Here is a 21,971-nt window from a genome sequence, read left to right as displayed (position 1 = left end):
TAACACAAACAGGGATGAAACAAAAAAGCAAAATAAAATAACAGCAACAAATAAAGAACTGAAACAACAGAAAAATATAAGCAATAGATTAAGAAAGCAAATCTGCATATTTGAACTTATTTATATTTATTTACAACAACACTAAATATAAAGAAAATTGGCCAATGCAGTCAATTCCAAAAGTCAATGGCAGCTGTAAACTTTTAAGTTAGTCAAAAGAGTTGACTGCAATATCCTACATTGAAAGTGTTTGATGTCTAACCTCTTTAGTGTGCTCAGTAAGCATCCACTATTAGCATCCATTTATGAAAAGCATAAGGGTTTCTGAAATACTAAGATATGCATAAATGTGGGAGTATTTCTAAATATAACTTTAAGTGTATTCTAAATATAATTTCAGTGTAATATTTTATTGTGCTTTCATTTTTTAAATATGAATGTTTCATATTAACATTTTTAATACTTAACTTGTCTAATTTTCAAAGACATACATATGTACACACACATTTCTTTTCCACTGGACATCTGAGATTACACACACAGGCACACCACTTAAAAATGCCATGGCTCCACTAACACTTCTAACCCTTGAAGGAAAATCTACAGACTGAAGTGATCCACCTTTATACCTCCTTCACCACCACAGCAACATTCTGCTACCTGATACACTTCCTTTATTTATGTATTTTGTCTTCTTTCACATGCTTCCAGAGTACATTCCATTTTTTTTTTCAACGTTTATTTATTTTTGGGACAGAGAGAGACAGAGCATGAATGGGGGAGGGGCAGAGAGAGAGGGAGACACAGAATCAGAAACAGGCTCCAGGCTCTGAGCCATCAGCCCACAGCCTGACGCGGGGCTCGAACTCACGGACCGCGAGATCGTGACCTGGCTGAAGTCGGACGCTTAACCGACTGCGCCACCCAGGCGCCCCCAGAGTACATTCCATTTTAAGGGTATAAATTATGAATAGGATGTTTCTTTTTGGTCATAGATGCATCTTTATCATAAAGTGGCTCCATTGGTAAAGTCCATGTCAAGATTTCAAATGATGTTTGTGCTGACTTTATTTTCAAAGAAAACCAACTTGCTTCTTCCTTTCATAGCGGAGGCACTGTCATAGAAATGTTAGTGCTTTTTCTTCTTAAAGTAATAAAGCTTGAAATGCACAAACTGATGAAATAAGTGTTATTCTGTTGAGGAGGCTTTAGGCCAAAGTGCTATCCTTTCCACAGTCAGGATCTAAAAATTTAATTTGTATATGTTGGATCTATGAGGTTCAATGATATTTAAATTCAAAATAAGCTGTTCTCTAAGCAGCAAATACATGTTTATGACCTCATTATGCCTTGGCTCATCTATAACATGACTTCATTACTGTAAACCAAAAAAAAAGAAAATGCGAATGAAGAGCTAATATACTAGGATTTGAAATGACATGTCATCATTTCCTAAAATAAAAAAAATCATTTGGCTAAAAACTGGTAGTACTAGAAGGCAACTGACGGAATGGGAGAAAATATTTGCAAATGGCATATAGGATAAAGAGTATCCAAAATCTATAAAGAACTTCTCAAACACAACACCCAAAAACCAAATCCAGTGAATGGGCAAAACACATGAACAGACACTTTTCCAAAGAAGACATCCAAATGGCTAACAGACACATAAAAAGATGCTCAACATCACTCATTATTAGGAAAATACAAATCAAAATCATGGTGAGATACCACCTCACACCTGTCAGAATGCCCAAAATTAACAACTCAGGAAACAACAGATATTGGCAAGGATGCAGAGAAAAGAGAAAACCTTTTGCATTGTTGGTGGGAATGCAAACTAGTGCAGCCACTCTGGAGAACATTATGGAGTTTCCTCAAAATATTAAAAATAGAGCTATCCTACAACCCAGCAATTGTACTACTAGGGATTTATTCAAAGGACACAAAAATGCTAATTTGAAGGGGCACATGCACACCAATGTTTAGAGCAGCACTATCAACAATAGCCAAATTATGGAAAGAGCCCAAATATTCATTGACTGATAAATGGATAAAGAAGAGGTGGTATGTACGTGTGTGTGTGTGTGTGCATGCACACACACACACACACACACACACACACACACACACAATAGAATACTACTCAGCAAACAAAAAGAATGAAATCTTGCCATTTCCAACCATGTGGATGGAACTAGAGTGTCTTATGTTAAGCAAAATAAAACAAACAGAGAAAGACAAATATCATATGATTTCACTCAGATATGGAATAAGCACAACAGATGAACATAGGGGAGGGGAAGGAAAAATAAGATAAAAAACAGAGAGGGAGGGGAAACATAAGAGACTTTTAAATACAGAGAGCAAACTGAGGGTTGCTAGAAGGGAGTTGAGTGAGGGATGGGCTAAATGGGTGATTGGCATTAAGGAGGGCATATGTTGGGATGATCACTGGGTATTTTATGTCAGTAATGAATCACTGAATTCTTCTCCTGAAACTAATACTACACTGTATGTTAACCTACTTGAATTTAAATAAAATAAGTGATAATACTAGGATTTAAACAAATGAGGAAAAATGAATATCTGTGGTGTATTAGCATAAGTATATGTCATGTTGGCAATTTAATGTGACATTTCCCCTTTTAAAAGATTTAGAAGTTCTCTAACAATAATATCAATTATCTATACTTTGTTTAATTTGAACAAAAGCACTTTCAAAGTGTTTAGGTCAGTGTTACAAATGGAGCAATTAATAAGTGACAACTCACAGATTCAAATTTAGATATTTTCACTAGACTTACAACAATACCCAGCATCTAGACGCAGATGTGTTAATTGATTATGTGCTTAAGTGTTGGAATCTAACTCTTCTGGCCTTCACTGTCAATAATTCTGGCCTTTCAGTTAAATAATTAAGTGACCACTAAGCTGCCTTATAGTATTTTAAAGTTAGAATGTATTTTTAAATCTGATTAAACAGAATAAAGGAGACTCATGATATATCAAATTATGTGTTTTTAAAGGAGGCAAGAGATTTGCAAAACACAGCTTTACGTATAAAACCAAGTAAATTTTGCAATAGGACAAGTAAACTATTTTGTGAATGTTTCTTTTCCCATAATATGTGCTATTCAAACTCACAGGCCGCTTAGAAGGATCAGTATCAAAATGAAAAAAGGAATACAAATACATTTGTAAACTCTTAGAAAAAAAGAATTTTATCCTAATCTCATTTTTATATAATCTTTTTTGTTACATGTTTTATAACAGATTTACTGAGATACAATTCATATTCCATAAAATTCACACTTTTAATGTGTATAATTCAATGGTTTTTAGAATATTTTCATCACCCTCAAAATAACCCTTCTAACCATTTGCAGATTCTTACAACTCTCTCCCCACCTCCCGCCCCCCCCCCCCCAGTCCCTGGTAACCACTAATCTTTTGTTTCTATGCATTACCTAATCTGGTCATTTCATATCAATGGAGTTGTACAATATGTGGCCTTTTGCAACTTTCTTCTTTCACTTAGCCTAAGTTTCTAGTTCGTAAATTCATCACATATATCAATATGTGATTCCTTTTTATTACCTAATAATATTCCATTATACACATATATCAAATTTTATTTATGCATTCATCAGTTGGACATTTAAGTTGTTTTAATTTCTTGATTATTATGAATAAAGCTGCTATAAACACTTCTCTTTAAGATTTTAAATGGATATACATTTTCATTTCTCTCAGGTATGTATCTAGGAGTGGAATTGCAGGATTATATAATAAATCTAGGTTTAATATTTTTAGGAACTTCCAAACTGTTTTCCCAAAGTGGTATTAGCCATTTCGTAATCCCAATAGCTATGTTGATGATTCCGATTTCTCCACATCTTTTCAACACTTTTATTATCTTTTTCATCTTAGTAATCATAGTTGTTTGAAATGGTATTGCATTGTAGTTTTAATTTGCTTTTCCCTAATGACTAGAAATTTCTTTCTTTTGAAAAAAAAGTTTTTTAATGTTTATTTTTGAGAGAGAGACAAAGTGCAAGCAGAGGAGGGAGACACAGAATCTGAAACAGGCTTCAGGCTCTGACCTGTCAGCACAGAGCCCAATGCAGGGCTCAAACTCACGAACTACGAAATCATGACCTGAGCTGAAATCATATGCTTAACCAACTGAGCCACCCAGGAGCCCCATGAGCATCCTTTCATAGGTTTGTGAACTATATATTTTCTTTGAAGTATATCTATGAAAATCCTTTGCCAATTTTATTTATCTATTTTTGAGAGAATATGAGAGGGAGAGAGCATGTATGGGAGGGGCAGAGAGAGAGAGAGAAAATCCCAAACCTGATATGGGGCTTGAACTGAGATCCCCACCTGAGCCAAAATCAAAAGTCGGACACTTAACCAACTGAGCCACCCAGGCGCCTCTCCTTTGCACATTTATAAATTGGGTTATCTTTTCATTGTTGAGTTCTAAGAGTTCTTTATATATTCTAGATACTAGACCTTAACAGATATGATTTCCACATTTTCCCATTCTTATGCTGTATTTTCACCTTATTGATGGCAATATGCAATATATATATACATATACATATATATATATATACATATACATATACATATATATATATATATATATATATATATATATATATATATATATGTAGTCCAATTTTTCTGTTTTCCTTTCCTCGCCTGTGTTTTTGGTATCACACCTAAGAAACCATAGACTAGTTCAAAGTCATGAAAATTTACTCTACATTTTCTTCTATTGTTGTAATAAGTTTTGAAATTAGGAAGTTGAATCATCTAACACTGTTGTCCTTTTCCAAGATTATTTGGCTATTCGGAGTCTCTTGCATTTCTATATAAATTTTAAATCCAGCTTGTCAATTTCTGCAAAAATGTCCGGTAAGATTTTGAAAGGGATTATGTTGAATCTGTAGATTAATTTGGGAAGAATTACCATCTTAACAATATTGTCTTCCAATCCAATATCATGGGATATCTTGTTATTTAGATTTTATTTCTTTCAACAATGTCTTACAGTTTTCATCATACAAGTCTTGTACTCTTAGTACAATACTTAGGAATAAATTTGACAACTTATGATGTTACATTGAATGGAATTATCTTCTTAATCACTGCCAAATTTTTTTCAAGTTTTTATTTAAATTCCACTTAGTTAACATGTAGTGTAATATGAGTTTCAGGCATAGAATTTAGGGATTCATCCATTGCGAATGTAATGTTAAACGTTATAAGGGCATTGCTTTGGCAGAATACACAGCCAGATTTAATCTTCTGCACTTGAATTGGGAGTATAGATATTTGGTATGAAGGAGAAGGAAAGCAAAGAAACTTCTTTGCAATTAAGTAAATATTTATATTCCCTGTTCTTTACTTTTATTCCTTTTTTAAGACCTAGAACAAGATAGGAGAGATATTGTTGGAAAATGGTACAAACCAAGAAGAGCTGCCCAACTCTGGCATCACTAATTCTGCATACATTATAATATAAAAAGGTACTTGACACTGGTCATCAGAGTCAAATGGAATACACTCAACAGCACAAATGTAGAAAGAAGCAAGACTACATCACAATACTCTGCTTTGAGTCCCATGCCTGCTTAAAGCTTTTGTTAATAGCTTTAAGCTAATGGAACATGTTGCCCCTGGATCAAAGATTGTGGAGTGGCTATCCCTGCTTTGTTATTTTGTTCCTTAAAAATCCCCAGATATATTCAGGATCATGTCAAAGTTAGGCATGTTATAATCTACCCAAAAATGAAAAATTTAGGCCAAGAGTTAGTTGTGTGAGTGACACCAGGTGAACAGTCTTGCTTTATTTTTTTTCATACTTTTTCCATCAGCCTTTGTGATGACTGAAAATGACAAAAAAAAAAAAAAAAAGAGGGAGTGAAAGCAAATGTCAGCCAAGAGAGTTGAGAGAAGTCAAAATGTTCTTTTCTAAAAGACCTTTAAAGTGCAGCAATTACAAGGAGTGAGAAATGAGTTATGATGCAGTATTTGTACCCTGAATCTAACAGTACTTTGCATATATTTATGAACAATGAAGGAAACAGAGATTCAATAAAGATTAAGGCTAATACCTGATAGTTTTGCCATTCCCCTCTTTTAGTCTTTTGGGTTTTTTTCCCCCAAATTGTTCTTCATAAATAAACCACAGAAGTAAAGGAAATACATGTGTATGTGTGTATATAGATTTATATATCATAAAAATATTATCTCAACTCAACATGGATTACTTTGTATCTGTTTTACCATTAACTATATTTTCCTAAATCTTTCAGTAAAAGTGATTCTCTAGATAGACATAAATTTCATCATGAAGTTTCTATAACGTTTTTGCGCATTACTATGGACCCAAAAAGGTATGAGAACTCCTACTAGGTATTGTATTGCACATCCATACCTACCTCTTGAATTCATAGTCATAATTTACCTCACTTGTTTTAATTTAGAGTTTTTGTAGTTAATGAATGTTGAGCCACTTAAGATAGTTTCTGAGTTTACTATGCTCGTCTCCTTTAACCATCATTTGCCGGACTGGTAGAAATGCACACATGAGTAATTGAGCCTATAATTACCAAAATGCACACACAGTTGGGCATTCAAAAGGAATATGAAAGCTTTTTATTTTTTGCTCCAGTTGCTTTTTCAAACTTTAATTTATCCTGCAATATGCATGTGAGCTTAGAAAATACTTTTTAAAAAAAACAAATAAATGGACTAATTCAGGGTTAATGACTTTCCAATTAAGATAAGGAACAAGCTAATGGAAGAGATCTTTTTTTTCCCTCTAGTTAACCTTTATTCAGCCTCTAAAACTCAGTTAATGTTAACATACCAAATAAAAGCTTTCCAGTCTAAACTAGGTACTACTTTGAACACTCAGAATACCTTATACTTACTTTTATCACAGCATGTATCAACATTTATAAGGTAAATATCTGGCTGTAGACCTGCTCCCTAGAGAGTGAGCTTCCTTTGCTTAGGAACCAAGTCTTTCACTTTTGAAACCCTAGTATCCTACTCTGTGTTTAATATATGTTTGATAAATAATAATTAAGGACTTGATACATATAAAATCATCAATTCCCTATCCTTTATCCCCTTTCTGTTCCTTTTGATCTTCTATTACCTGTTTTAAATGGACATAGACCAGGACCCCATATCAGACTACTGTTTTTAATCCCAGCAAGGATTCTCATCTGGTCTTTACTAGGAGATTAGATTGGATTCCCATTAATCTTCCAGTTTAAGGGCCTTCTCTACAAACAAAATTTGCTTTAGATGCAGGACATCCTCTGTTTATTACTCAGTGATCCATTCAAATCTTAACTCAGGAACAAAGGCTACATCTCAAGTAGGATTAAGTTAGTCTCTGGTAGATGACTTCAGATGACTTCAATAGTGGCCAGTCCAGTTTTGGGTCTTACAAATAGAATTTGAGATGCCTAACCCATTGTTAGCTATTAGCAATGGCATCTTAGTGTGAATTTATTTTATTGCTCTTTTTCCTAACATCTAGCTGAGATCAACTGCCCTACAGAGTACGGTTTTATGGGGCGCCTGGATAGCTCAGTGCGTTGAGCGTCTGACTTGGCTCAGGTCATGGTCTCCCGGTTTGTGAGTTCCAGCCCCACGTGGGGCTCTGTGCTGACAGCTCAGAGCCTGGAGCCTGCTTCAGATTCTGCGTCTCCCTCTCTCTCTCTCTGCCTCTCCCATGCTCAGGCTCTCTCTCAATAATAAATAAACGTTAAAAAATAAGTAAGTATGGTTCTTCTAGACCAGAAGTAAAGGATAAAAGGTGCATTCAGGAGCCTGTGGCATTCACTTCCTCGAAGGAACCACCATGGGGTGGGGCCTAATTAGCAGTCCTTACAAAACCATAGAGCACCCCTGGTTCTGGGAGGTAAGGAAAAAAAAGGTAACAATTAATGCTTACAGAAAACTGCATTCGGGCATTAAGGGAAGATAGAGGAGACAAGAGGTAAATTTCATCAACTCTAAAATGTGTGCGGCCTGCGCAGTTTGTTTGTTTGATTTTAATAACAATGACAATGACAGAGAAGAGAGGAATAAGTGGCCACTTTCACCCTTCTAGCTCTAACCCTACTGTACTCTGGAATTTTATAAGTATCCCTGCAATGCATATTTTGGCAACATATCTTCACAGAGTAGATGTGCAATCACTTAAGGCATTAATACAATCACTTTCAGTTGATTCAATGTGATTCATGCAAAGCGAAAGGCAATTTTTCATTACAGAAATAATCCTTCATATAGAATATCCTCATAAGGGTGCTTCAGACTTAAAGTTCACCTTTCACCCTACCAGAGCACAGCAAAAGCTGAAACAATGTCCATATAACCTCTCAGCTGGAATCACTTATACAAATATCTACCACTGGCATTCTGATGCTGACACTATTATTTCATTTTAATCCGACAATAAAAATCCTGCTGGATGGTTTATGATATGTAATCAAATCAATGTCACCAGAAGGATGAGGAACAATTTGTAATACTGATTCTAGGAAAGACATGCCCTTTCTCTGGGTTATAGAGGGCTCTAAAGGAAGTAGAGTTGACACTAAAGATACAAAGAAGCGCTATCAATAACTAACACAATCCTTTCCTTGTAGACTACACTAAAAACAAAAATATTACACAACTTGATTATCTACTTGGGTCTCACAACCACCTTGAAAGGTAATCTTATAACTACACAGGGCTGACACGAATGTCACACAACTAGTGGAGAAGATGCTACTGCTGCCACTACTTGTCCTTTATTTTAGTTCATTGTTTTTCCACCATATCTAGTTTCACCAGAATCCCTCAACCCTTTTGTTTGCTGACCTTGGAATATACAAACACCCTAGATCACAAGTTCTTAAAACTTCATATATCACTGATCAATAACAAATAAAATAAAATGAGAAAGACTAACACATGGTTTCCTCTGTTCTTCTAACTAGCACCTCCCACCAACACAAAAGAAAGGATAAATTTTAATTCTCAATAGGCAGGAAGGATGGCAACACAAAAGACATTCCTATATGTTAAATAAATTTAGCTTTATGGAAAACTCACCACCTTATTTCCTCATTTTGCCACATACGAGTGAAAACTACACGACCAAGTGTACTGGATATCCGTTTCTTAATTTTTTTTAAGTTTATTTATTTATTTTGAGAGAAAGAGAGAGTGCAAGCAGGGGAGGGACACAGAGAGAGAGAGAGAGAGAGAGAGAGAGAGAGAGAGAGAGAGAGAGAGAGAGAGAATCCCAAGCAGATTCCGCACTGTCAGCGTGGAACAGAATTCGGGGCTCAAATGCACAAACCGTGAGATCATGACCTGAGCCAAAATCAAGAGTCAAATGCTCAACCTACTGAGTCACCCAGGTGCCCCCGGATATCCTTCTCGATAGAACATCAGGTCATATTTGTCAAGGCCTCCACCACAGCTTAAAGGAGTTCATTCATTTTAATTCAGTAACCATTTACTACCTATTATGTGCAAGGCACTGATCCAAATCCTAATATAAGGATCATAACTGTCCAATCCCTGCCTCCAAATAGCTTATGATCTAATAAAGACAACAAACCACTAATATAAGACTAAGAGAAGCACCATAAAAGAGGAACAAATCAACCAATGAAGGTTGAAAAAAAAGAGTAACATTTACTTAAGGGAATCTGGAAAGGCTTCATAGAGAAACTGGAAAATGAAATGGGACCTTAAAGATTAGGTGGCACTCTCAGGAGACAAAGGGAAGGAGGGAAGGAAAGAGGAAGTGGATGTGTATATAAGTGTGTGTGCACGTGCACACATTAAAAGAGGTGAAAGAATGGGAAAAGAACATTCCAGAAAATAACAGGAGCAGGGAACATGGTATAAATTTCACACCATATCTCAGGAATAGGCAATGTATAATTGCTAAAGGTTTCAAGAGGAAAATATAGAGTAATAATGCTTTCAGGAAAACCAGCTCTAAGTTTTTTATTTAGGATAGTTATTGGAGTATGTATTATTTCAAGTTTACTGGTCTTCAAATTCCAACCATTGGATTATCACTCAAGAGGCTAAAAAAATAGATTCCATAGAATAAAGAACTTATTATAAAACTTTCCTTATATTTTGGTGGTCAAAAAGATAGGTCCCTGGCATTGGCTTCCAGAATGAGGTAAAACCATACCACCCCCAGCACTACCACAAGACATATGAAAGTAAACAGCAAGTGATCTCAAAGAGAAAACAGATTTGTGAGGACAAGCCACTATAAAGCTGAGGAAGGACAAAGAATGAGGCATTCTATACAGGTATTGAAAAGTCAAGTCAATTACAAGAAGGCATTAACTAAGGTGACCAGAAGCAATAGAATCCTGGGGAAGAGTTGGTACTAAGCAGGAAAGTAAACAGGCATCTCACATCTTTCCTTACTCTTCAAAAGGAGCCATTAGACACAGAATAAGTAGCTATAAAGCCCCAGCTGCTCCACAGACCCAGGCCTCAAAGCATCAGACAAACTATCCTCCACAGGGTAGTATTCAAAGAGCTACCACTGAATAGTGGTATCAACACAATTCCTAAAGTCAGCACCAATTTCCAATGCAAGATCCACACACTTCAGTTGAACTTGAGTAAATTGTTTCTTAAAAAGGCGAGGTAGTCAGAGGATGGCATAATTCTCATCCCAGACTGCACATAAGAAGTGGTTTGGGTCCAAGTACTGATAAGGTACAATCCTGGTCTTTTTTTTAAGTTTATTTATTTTGAGAGAGAACACATGCATGCAAGCAGGCGGAGGGGCAGAAAAAGAGGGAGAGAGAAACCTGTGAGAGAATGACCTGAGCCAAAATCAAGAGTTGTATGCTGAACCGAGTCCCCCAAGCACCCTCCAGTTTTATTTTTAATATCCTCTTATTATTCTATAAACAGCTTAATCTGTAAATTGATCACATTTAGGATTTTTATTATTTTTATTCCACTTAAAGACATTTCTATTATTTACTTTTTTTTTTCTTTCCAACGGACATTGCTATTTTATACCACTGTCCTTAAATATCCTTTTATTACTTTATCCACAAGTGAAGACTTATACAAAAACACTTGTTTCAATTTATATTTGATAGAAATATCACTTTTACTCATGTTTGACGGAGTGTATAGTGTTCTTTGGAACTATCTTAATTTGTGGGCTCTTATTTTCCATTCATTCACTTAGCTGTTTTATGTAGATAGCACATATGCAGAGAAGGTTTAAGATTATATCCCTTTCTAGAGATTCTATCTTGCATGCTGTGATGGTTGATGCTATGTGTCAACTTGGCAGGGCCACGGTGCTCAGAGGTTTGGTCAAACGTTATTCTGGATGTTTCTGTGAGGGTGTTCTTTTAGATAAGGTTAACATTTAAACTAATGGGTTTTGAGTAAAGCAGATTGCCCTCCATAATGTGAGTGAGCCCCTTTTAATCAGATGAGGGCCTTAGAGAACAAAGACTGACCCTCCCTGAGCAAGAAAGAATTCTTCCAGGAAACTGTCTTGGAATTCAAACTATAATTCTTCCCTTAGCCTCCAGCTTGTTGGCCTACACCAGGAGATTTTAGATTCAGTAAGCCTCCATAAACATGAGAGCCAATTCCTTGAGGTACATCAATCAATCAATCTCTCTAGATATGTGGATGCACACATATATTCTGGGTATACATACATGCACACATCCTTTTGGTCCTGCTTCTCTGGAAAACCTTCACTAATACAGATACCTGTGAGCTGCAGATATACATAGAGATATAGACATGATGTAGATATAAACATATATTAGGTTTAACAAACATATTAGGTTAAAACAACATACATTTATTCCATTTCTGTGGGCGAGGGACTGGCATATCATCTAGGTCCTCTGGGTAGAGTCTCATCAACTGGGATCAGGGCATTGGCAGGTGCTGTGGTGTCTAATAAATGACTCAACCAGGGAATAATCCCATTTTTTTTGCAGAGTTCTGTTTCTTGCAGTTGTAGGATTGAGGGCTCCAGTCATGCTGTCTGTTGGCCAGAGACCACCCTCAGTTCCCTCCTACATGGATGTTTCAGCATAGGCAACCCACAATGTGGCAACTTTCTTCCTCATAGTCAACAAGGGAGTGAGTGACTCCAGCAAGACCAGAGTTACATCTTATGTAATATAATCACATATATTCCATCACATCTGTGTATGCTATTGATAAGAAGTAATTCACAGGTCCCATCACATTAAAGGAGAGGGGCATCACAGGATATGAACGCCAGGAGTTGGGAATCGTGTCAGCGACCTTACATCCTATTATATTTTCTCTGTAGTCTAAACGCTTACAAATAAGGGCTGCCACATTTTTTTAGTCCAGTGTTCTTTCTCTTATTTTCATGAATATGATGAAACAGCATGTGCTTACATATAAAAAAAAATTATTACATTCACTTACTTTTGGATGTCAAGTTATGCAATAATTGCATTTCTAAAAATGGCATCATTATAAAAGTGCACTTCTGAAATTCATTCAGGCCACACCAGTTGCAAAGTAGCCAAACGTGGTCTCTTAATGGCCATTGGTTAGTTGCTGTGCTGCAAGCCCTTGTTAACTTTTTGTTAACTTTCATTGAAGTACCCAGAAACACACTGCAGCATTATCGTAGACATATGTATATTTTTCATTGCTTTAACACCATACTTTTAAGAATCCCCTTTATTAAAAAGAAACATACATTAAATCAAAATTGAGTATTTTTACTCAATTTTAAAAATTTATTTAAAAAATATCAGCTATGTGGTAGCTAAATATGTTCACATATTAAGATGTTTCTAATATACTGTTTATACTTTTACACAAGGTCATAACCTTCCTTTTCAAGTTATTTGCTTTAAAAATATTAAAACTTGTTGCTAATTTGATTTTTCTTCCATGAACATTGTCCTCCAATTTTAAAACATTTGTTTGGCACTGCATATGCAGTTTCTTAGGAACACATACACATTTCACAAAGTAAAGGACAATATTATAAAAATAACTTGAATTCTACTGAACTGAACTTTGTCCCTGACCCTGGTATAAGACCTAGATCTTATACTGATTTTATTTCATATTTTGTTTCCGATTTTGTCTTTTTAAAAAATGTTTATTAAATATTTTACTGCCTATAACAAAAGACATTTTAAGAGATTTAACAATATCAGTTCAAAACAGAAAGTCAAATCAATGCTGCGTTACTGTTGTAAAGATAATCAAGGTTAGAAAAATGAACAAACATCCATTACAACAGTATTCAGTTTTCCTGAATACTCTCTGCATAGAGTAGGTTAAAACTAATGTGATTTGACCTTGACTTTCAGATTAACACTATTTTTTTAAGTATATTTATTTATTTTGACAGAGACAGACACAGCGTGAGTAGGGGAGGGGCAGAGAGTTAGAATCCCAAGCAGGCTCCTACTGTCAGCACAGACCCTGATGCAAGGCTCGAACCCACGAAGCTGTGAGATCATGACCTGAGCCAAAACCAAGAGTTGGACACCCAACTGACTAAGCACCCAGGCACCCCTCAGAATAACACTATTAATGTCATACAGTATATGCTGACAATTAGAAAATATATCTCAGACTCCTATTATAAAAACTAACTTCCTAACAAAGGTAACAAAAGAGGGGCAGATAACCTCTGGATTTTGAGATGAGTTGCCTGTTGCTTCTACTTCTGTATCACAATGTTCACTCACCCAGTGTCACCATCTCTCTCGTAGCCTCATAGATGGTGACTGCACAATTCTAGTACCCAAAGTACCACAGGTCTAGGAGAGAAGCGATTTGAACATTCTCCTATTTCCACGCTACACAGGTTCCAACCATTATTCTTCCACCTTTATGCAAAACATATTCTGCCTTTAAGAGTTACCTGAGGGGTGCAGAGTAGAGATTGGGCGGTTTGAGTGGTATCATTCACCCCACTCCACAAGGAATCAAATCCTAAAGCTATGTTCACATGGAACAATACTGGAATTGGAAGCAGAATACCATTTCAGTAACAGTTGAGTAAACAGTCTATCCCCAGTGTGGCATCAGAGAACAAACCAAGAGAGGCTTTCTGCATCTACACCCTTGAATCAGTGTTTCACATACAAGTCATGGAAAAGTGCTTCATTTCCAGGGACAAGAAACACAACAGAAGACTTCATACATGCATATGGACAACTAATGCACAGTAACATCATCTACTGGTGGAGGAAGAAAACTGAACAACAAATCTTCCAAATTCAGATGAAATTATTGTTTCATGTGGGAATAAGAGAATAGGACTGATCATTTCAGGGAAGAATGATGGGCAGGACTGTCCTCAGAGCTAAGCTCCTTTCACCAAATGGCCCCTAAGCCATCTTCCTCTCCACACACAGATGATACCCATCAAGTTTACTTGTTCATTCATGCTGTGCCCTGTTCAAGGACCCTTGACTCATGTACCCTTCCCTCATTACTAGTATGATAAAGAGCTAACTCTATGGCATGACGCTGTAGCATACTGATGCTGTGTCAGAGTCATGGCTTATCACTTCAGGACTACGTGATCTTGAGGAAGTTACATAATCTCTAAATCTCCACCTGTAAAGTGGAGATACACTCAGCATCCTAACAATAATTAAATTAGCAACTATAGGGCACCTGGGTGGCTCAGTCGGTTGAGTGTCTGACTTCGCCTCAGGTCATGATCTCACAGTTTGTGGGTTCAAGCCCCGCTTTGGGCTCTGTGCTGACAGCTTGGAGCCTGGAGCCTGCTTCAAATTCTGTGCCTCCCTCTCTCTCTGCTCCTCCCCTGCTCACACTCTGTCTCTCTCTCAAAAATAAATAAAGATTTAAAAAAATTAAAAAAAAATTAGCAACTATATGTCAAGTCCTTAGCATATACAAAGCAGTCTCTAAAAGGAGTTACAGTTGATGAATGGATAAAGAAATTGTGGTTTATATACACAATGGAGTACTATGTGGCAATGAGAAAGAATGAAATATGGCCCTTTGTAGCAACATGGATGGAACTGGAGAGTGTGATGCTAAGTGAAATAAGCCATACAGAGAAAGACAGATACCATATGGTTTCACTCTTAAGTGGATCCTGAGAAACTTAACAGAAACCCATGGGGGAGGGGAAGGAAAAAAAAAAAAGAGGTTAGAGTGGGAGAGAGCCAAAGCATAAGAGACTGTTAAAAACTGAGAACAAACTGAGGGTTGATGGGGGGTGGGAGGGAGGGGAGGGTGGGTGCTGGGTATTGAGGAGGGCACCTTTTGGGATGAGCACTGGGTGTTGTATGGAAACCAATTTGTCAATAAACTTCATATATTGAAAAAAATTTAAAAAATAAAAAATAAAAAATAAAAGGAGTTACAGTAAAAGGCTCAGTCTGCCCCCTGACCAGCCATGTTCCTGTACATACCTATATTCCCTACCAGCTGCTTCCATTAAGTCTTCTTTATCTGCTGCTTTCTACTGACCTCTTCCTCAGGCACTTCTCTTTCTGACTCAAAACTCTTCATAGGTGTAGGAGGAAGAAAACTTCAAGACACTTTTTCCCCTCTCTGACTCAGTAGTCAGTACTTTCCCACTCCAAGCCTTCCTTTTCTCCTTCCTCCCAGTCCCTGTGTTTATCAAACCCTGTGTCAGCGAGAGCACCCCCACATCTATGCCACTCACCTAATTCTCAACTAGTGCCAGGAACAGAGGGGAACCAGACTAAAGATAGCTAAGGTGTGAGGTATTGAAGTAGCCAACAAAGACAGGTTAAAATTAATTAGATCACCTGAATTCTTCATGCACGTAGCAGACAAGCATCAGATTCTGACCATGTATTTGTCTCTAGCCTATCTCAGTGCTGTGTAGCCCACAACACAACACATACACACACATACACACACACCCCACAGGCTCCCTGAGGGCAAAAACCCTGTCTTACTCATTCTGAAGCTTTACCACCTAGTTTAAACTTTAGCACGTATTTGGTACTTAGTATATTTTTATAGAACTAAATTGAATTTTCTTTTATAATGTATCAAGTATCTTGTCTCTACATCTGCTCTCAATGAAATGTGTATTTTTAAAGTTAATGAGATGTGTATGTAAGTCACAGAAGACTGTATAAATGTAAATGAGTGTTGTCTTTTATTGATTTTTATTTTTTAAGTTTATTCTGAGAGAGTGCAAGTGGGGGAGGGGCAGAGGGAGGGGGGGGGGCAGAGGATCCGAAGTGGGCTCTGTGCTGACAGCAGAGAGCCCGATGTGGGGCTCAAACCCACAAACTGTGAGATCATGACCTGACCCAAATTTGGATGCTTAACCGACTGAGCCACCCAGGTGTCCCGAGTGTTGTCTTTTAGAGACAATATGAGGGATATATGTATGGTGTAATAAACACTTGACAAACTATGAGCTCTTCTAATGGACCATTTATAATTATTCAAATTGCCTGAGACTCACAACAGTGAAATATCCAATAACTGTGGGTAGCAGTTTGGAATGCCAGGAGATAATGGTACTGAGGCGGTAACAGGGTGTGTAATTAGATGAATAGCATTAGCACCAGAAGACAAAGTTTTTTGCTTAAAGATAAACAAACAAACAAACAAAACTGCTGAGTTACAAGCAGCAGGTGGCAATAAAACAATGCTAATACTAATACTATATTACTAATACTAATGCTAATGCTAATACTGTATGTAGAACAATCATAGGGAATCTCAAAGGCAGAGTGGAACAGGGTCTCTACTCACAAGAGCCATATAAACCCCATGTACAGAAAGGCACCAGGATGTGAAGACAGAATTCCATGACACAATGAAAACACAGAAAAAGTCTTTTACAATATAATCAAAACCTATGTGAGAGTAGGTGATGAACAGGAGTCCAGAAGCAGAAAAAACAGATCAAAAAAAATGGTTCAGAAAAAGGTTACAACAGCTGGATGAGGCAGAATCAATCAGACTAATGATAAGGTCACCAATGACCTCCATGTTGTAGAATATAATGGTTACTCTTTGGTCCTCAGCTTACAAGACCCATTAGCATTTCACTCACTCCTCCTCTCTCAGCTTCTAGCATATCATCCTGTCTTTTGTTTTGTCTTGTTTCCTACCTCAATATCCTCACCCTCAATTTTCTTTGCTTGTTCCTCATCTTTCTACTTTATCCACTTCACTCCCTTGGGCATCTCACTCTGTCTCATGGCTTTAGAAACCATCTGCATGCATAAGACTCTTACAATTTTTACCACCAGCCCAGATCTTTTCTCTTGAATTCCAGTGGAATTAATCCAACTACATTTCCACAACTTCATTTAAATGTCTAATAAAATTCACAAACATAACATTCATCAAATCGAACTTCAGATCTTTCCCTGCTCATACACACTCTATCTTTTCCTTCTCAGTAGTAATGCCACTCTTTAGTTGTTCAGCCACAAACCTTGGGTCATCTTTGACCCTTCTTTCATACACTCTAAACTTCATCTTCTAATAAAACCTATTGTTTTAACATTCAATAAATATCAATTATCCTACCACTGCTCACAACATCCATTGTTTATCACCATCTCTAACGCACAATCCCTCACCTAGACTGACAATAGCCTTCCAACCATCTCCCTTCAGCCTGGTCTCAAGACAGCAGCCAGAGTGATGCTGTTAATCACAGGTCACATCTCTCTACTCAAAACCCTCCAATGGCTTCCCAAGTTTCTCAAAGAAAAATTCAAAGTCCTAGCAGCCTTCTTCTGGGCTCACAACATCTGGCCCCCATTATCTCTTTATCTCATCTCTTACTTTTCTACCCTTGCTCACTCCACATAGATTCCTTATTGTTCCCACCTCAGGGCCTTTGTACATGCCCAATTCCTCCCCCTGGAATGCTCTTCTCCCAAACATCCCATGGCTTATTCCCTCACCTCCCTCAGGTTTTTACTAAAATGCCATAATTTCAGTGATGCCTTCTCTAGCCAAACTATTCAAAATTACAACCTCTATCTCAATGTACTTTCTAGTTCTCTTCTCTGCCCTATTCTTCTCCAAGTACTTATCAGTATCTAATCTAGCATTTATTTTACTTATTGATCTTGGTTATTTATATACACTGTACTTCCCCATTCATCTGTTTTGCTGACTGTTGTATCCCCAGACCTTAGAGTACTGCATGGCATATGTAAGTGCTGAATAAAACCTGTGGATGAAAGGAGTCATAATAAACCACATTTAGTGAATGCTTACTTTTGTCATGGATTAGGCTAGTCATAATGCAATATATTATTTTTACTAACTCCCCACAGCCTCCATGAGAGATAAGCTATGATTGTATGTCTTTAGCAGATGTCAAACAGGTTTAGGGATTCTAAGTAATGTGTCCAAGATCACATAGCTAGCCACTGGTACTGAATTACCACATTCTTTTGATACATAGTTCATAAAACCAAGTTACCACCAGATTCTTTTGGATGAATTATCTCCATGTCTCTGAACTGTGTGATGTCAATCGTACCCTCTTTAGCAATTTACACATTTTGATTATGTATACATGTATGAACACAAGCCATAACAAAATTCTCAGTGGAGAATAAAGGTTAGAATCATACTTATAATCATATTCCCAGCAATGTAACTCCCACAGGGAAATACAATAAATAGTTTCATAGTCTCGCCATGGTGCTTTTCTTATTTCTAATTCATACCTATTCAGTTTATAGTTATTCTTCCGATTTTTATAACTCACTAGGCTATGAAAATCATTTTGATATTTTAAAATTGGGGAATGGTGGAATTATTTGGTCAAGCTTCATGCTGCTTTGATATGCTTTCCTAATCTTGAAATAAATTTGAATGTATCTGGTTGAGTGACATTTCAAAACAATTAATTTATGTCTTCTTAAAATGGATGAAGACAAACTATCCATTGTCAAAAAAATACTATATTTGTTTTTGAAACTTTATATTTCATATATGTTCTATACTCTTAGCTAATCTTATCAACTTGAACACCTGAAGTGTCAGGTCAGTTGAGGAAAATCAACACAGATTTTTATGGATATTCTTTTTTTTTTTTCTTATGTTTCTTCAAAATGTAGTGTGATCAAATGTATCTCAAAGCCAGTCTGATAATTTGGTAACTATGTAATCATTAATATTTAGAAAAAAAAATTTCACTTTCCACTAAGAAGTATCAAATTTAGGGGCGCCTGGGTGGCGCAGTCGGTTAAGCGTCCGACTTCAGCCAGGTCAGGATCTCACGGTCTGGGAGTTCGAGCCCCGCATCGGGCTCTGGGCTGATGGCTCAGAGCCTGGAGCCTGTTTCCGATTCTTTGTCTCCCTCTCTCTCTGCCCCTCCCCCGTTCATGCTCTGTCTCTCTCTGTCCCAAAAATAAATAAACGTTGAAAAAAAAATTTTTAAAAAAGTATCAAATTTAGTACATATTTGACATTGTCCTTAAATCTCTCATTAGGGAGAAACAGTTGGCAATGTGGTAAAATATGCATTACCTGTAATCAACTTAAAATTTATTTTTGTGCTATCTTCCAAATTCTTAAATTCTAAATGGGCTTTATCATTAAGCTCAAATTGAGGAAGAGGTACAAAATGCAAATATATATAACCAGGCTTGGTTTTAGGACTTGATAATACATTCCTAAACAGAACTGAAAACATTCATTTAAAATTGCTCCTGAAGAGAGAAGTTTAGGGAAGAAAATATATGAATAAATTTATAAAGATCTGAAAAAGTTGATAATGTAATGTGTTGCTTGAAAAATAAATTGGTTTATAATCCATATTTAATGGTTCCATTAAAGGTTTTTTAAAAAGAGTAACATTTCTCTCCCTCATTTAATTCACAATTTTATTCATTACAAACTTTCAAATCTACATGCTGCTAGGTTCAAATGCAAATGTTTCATCACTATTGTCAGCTTAAAAAGAAAGGATTTTACAAATTCAAAATGCAATTATTTGGCTGCTCCTGGGAACTTAAGCTTTATTCTTTTGGTCTCAAACATCTCAAAAATAGATCATACACACATAGAAAAAGATCAAGCCAAAGTTATTTTGAACCAAGTAATGAATAAAACCTTAAGCGAAACTAGGAATATTTCTAAAGGAATTTATTCTCTTCTTCACATTATACTCTCTTAATCTGTTTATAACATTGAAAAGGCATATAAAAATAATTCATTGGAGTCAAAGTATAATATTTCTGAATTATAAAATGAAGTAGCTATAATATAATAATAGTCCCCAAGAGTTGGGCCTATAATACCTATCAAAATATTCTTTTGCTTATTAAAGATGACATAAAAAGTTAACTATTTTAAACTAATGTAAAAAAAACCCATAGTATTTCTAAAACTTTTAAGCAAACAGTATTAAATTTCAAAACTATTAATACCTCAAATGTATACCTTATAGAGAAAAATCACTTCAAACTTAGCAATTCCTTAAATTTTAAAATGCTTAAAGAAACAATTACATAAAAATTAAGAAACCTAAAATATTGAAAAAAATTAGAAATTACCTGGAACTGATTTCCAGTGTGTACTTTTACTGTTGACCTCAAGTGAAATTCAAGAAAATGGTATCATGGGGTAATCTCCCTCACACTATCCTCTCTCTTCTCTCTCTCTCTCTCTAGCGGGTTGTGACCATCTTGACCAAATGAAGCGAGAAGGTTTCACCTCATTTCACTTCTGTTTGCTTCTAATGAACAGAATATGGCAAAAAGGATGGGATGTCACTTCCAAGATAAGATTATGAAAGACTATGACTTCCTTTTTTGTCTGTCCCTCCCTCCTTTTCTCCCTCTTTCTTTGATAAAACAAGCTGTCATGTTAAAAGCTACCCTATGGAGAAGCCCATATGGCAAACAATGGAGGCCGGTCTTTGGCCAACAAGGTAGAAATTGAGGCCCTTGGTCCAACAACCTGGAAGAAAGTGAATTCTGCAACAGGTGAGTGTGCAAAAGCAGACCCCCCACCCCCCCACAACTGAACCTTGAGATGATTCTAGCTCCAACTGACACCTTGATTTCAACCTTGTTGAGAGACTTGAGCAGGAGGACCCAGTTAAACTGTACCCGATTCCTCACCTGATGACACCGTGAGATAATAAATGTGTGTTATTTTAAGGGGCTAAATGTGGGGGCAATTAGTTACACAGCAATAGACAACTAAATATACTCTTTCTTCTAAAAACATATACTCAATTAAAGGAATAAAGTTTAATATAAGGTAAGATATGTAAGAAGAGTTTTGTTTTGTTTTGTTTTGTTTTTGATATTATGGTGGCACCAAGAATGATGATTTATGACAAGAAATACTTATGAGCAAGATTAGAAAAAGGAGAAGGATACGGGAAGAAGATATTTTTAGAAAGAAAAAACACAGATGATGATCATGGGCCCTGAATGTGATCCTAAGGAATCTGTACTTTATTCCGTAAGTGAAGAACCATTAAATGTTTTTGACCATAGGAATTATGAGATCCACATTTCTGGGAGAAAATTCTGGTGCCATTATATTCAAAATGGATTAGAAATGAAAAAGAAAATAACCAAATCATTTAAAGATAATGTTAAAGTCATTTAAAGTCATTGTTAAAGTCAGGATGAGAAGGAAGGAGAGTCTGAGCCCTGTAGAAGTGTCAGTAGGAACAGAAATGGGGAAATGGGTGTGAGGTGCTTGGGAGCAAAACCATAGGGTTTGGTTAACAAAAGACTATGAGGAAATGGAAATAAAGAGGAAAGGTGAAAATGGCCCTAAGATGTTCAGCCTGACTGACTTGAGAAAAATGGCAACATGAAACAGAGCAGAAATCAAGGAAGAATTTAAAGGAGCAAAGTAAGTTCTTTTGAGTGGACTCGTTTGAG

The 21,971-nt window shown here is 36.4% G+C and overlaps 1 long non-coding RNA gene across 1 annotated transcript in view; it reads left to right on the top strand.

Moving 5' to 3' along the window:
- The window catches only part of LOC109500816, a 58,003-nt gene extending 36,666 nt beyond the window's left edge, over positions 1–21,337 (top strand). Inside the window, exon 2 of the long non-coding RNA XR_002158589.2 lies at positions 20,739–21,337. This is a non-coding gene — a long non-coding RNA (uncharacterized LOC109500816). The remainder of the gene's footprint in view (positions 1–20,738) is intronic.
- Positions 21,338–21,971: the final 634 nt, after the last annotated feature.

This window comes from Felis catus, chromosome B3, assembly GCF_018350175.1.
Source record: "Felis catus isolate Fca126 chromosome B3, F.catus_Fca126_mat1.0, whole genome shotgun sequence".
In the NCBI taxonomy this organism is placed as follows: Eukaryota; Metazoa; Chordata; class Mammalia; order Carnivora; family Felidae; genus Felis; species Felis catus.
The sequence above is the reverse complement of the archived record's forward strand: the minus strand, read 5'-3'. Positions and strand labels throughout refer to the sequence as shown.